The sequence below is a fragment of the Centruroides sculpturatus genome, unplaced genomic scaffold, assembly GCF_000671375.1.
Source record: "Centruroides sculpturatus isolate CEXI.00-Female unplaced genomic scaffold, Cexi_2.0 scaffold183, whole genome shotgun sequence".
NCBI lineage: Eukaryota > Metazoa > Arthropoda > Arachnida > Scorpiones > Buthidae > Centruroides > Centruroides sculpturatus.
Window position 1 is genome coordinate 543,548 of NW_019384387.1, and position 1,180 is coordinate 544,727.

The following is a 1,180-nucleotide window of genomic DNA, read 5'->3' on the forward strand; positions in this document are numbered from 1 at the left end:
CGTTTAAATACTGGCTCCCTTTCATGGTCGAATGAGTGTTGCCAGCTAAAACACGTAAAAATAATATTAAAGTAGCCAAGACATAGCCAAATATTGTAGCGCCACATCACTAGCGGACATTTGAAATTTGCCGACTAGGACGGTCGGTTAACCGAGGGGTCGGTTGATCGAGGGGCGGATAATCGAGGTTCTACTGTAACATGTCTTTTAATTCTATATACTTTATATAAATTATATAGACCTACATATAAACAAGAAAAGATGTCAGAGTAGGCTATCAAAAATTCTGCATTCATATTCAACTTTTAATGGTGAAGAATATTTTATAAACTACTATTTCATGAAAGTCAATTTCACGTGTCAAAAATACAAATACATCCCAAATACTGTTTTATTATTACTGAATCAAATATAAAATTCTATACTTCAAGTAGTATTAAAATTAATTGAAAAAATAAAGTTTGTCTTTATTTGACTTAAATTTCTGTGGCTATTTAAATGTATTAGAGGATATGCTATAGTTTTTCTAATTATATTGTCACAGATACGAAATGAAATACAATATAGAAAAATGCAAATGCACCTATTTATTAAACAGATATACGGAAAGAGAAAATTATGTACAACACAATACGTAGCAATATAACAGTTTTAAACCGGGACATCAAAATGCAATTCATACATTTGCGATTTTCCTGTGAGTTGTAAATGATTTCGAGGTATTACTGTATACGTTTCCAGTTATCTAATTGGTTCTGAAGTGGTGTAAAAAATGTCACTTCTCACCAGATTTGCAATAGCCAGACTTAAACCCGTCACAAAACACTTGTTCGGCATTTTCTTGTTTCTTTTTCTCGCAGAAAAAAGTGACAAAAATACTTGAAAATGACAAAACTATCTACTTAACCAAATAGATAACTCATATAATCGCCGCAAAGCGACTCGACCGCCAGCTATCGGCAACCTGATACATTACTTTAGAACGTAGCTGAGTGACTAATATATCTATCTATTCTGATAACAACTTAAAATTTTATAAATATTTATATATTAACAAACTGAAGTGATGCTGTGCTTACTGTTAACCTTCCAGTATTAACTTAATACTGGAAAGTTAACAAGCTGAAACGTTTTCATCACTCGATCTACAAAGTGTGATAAGTCTAGAAAAATTAGCCAA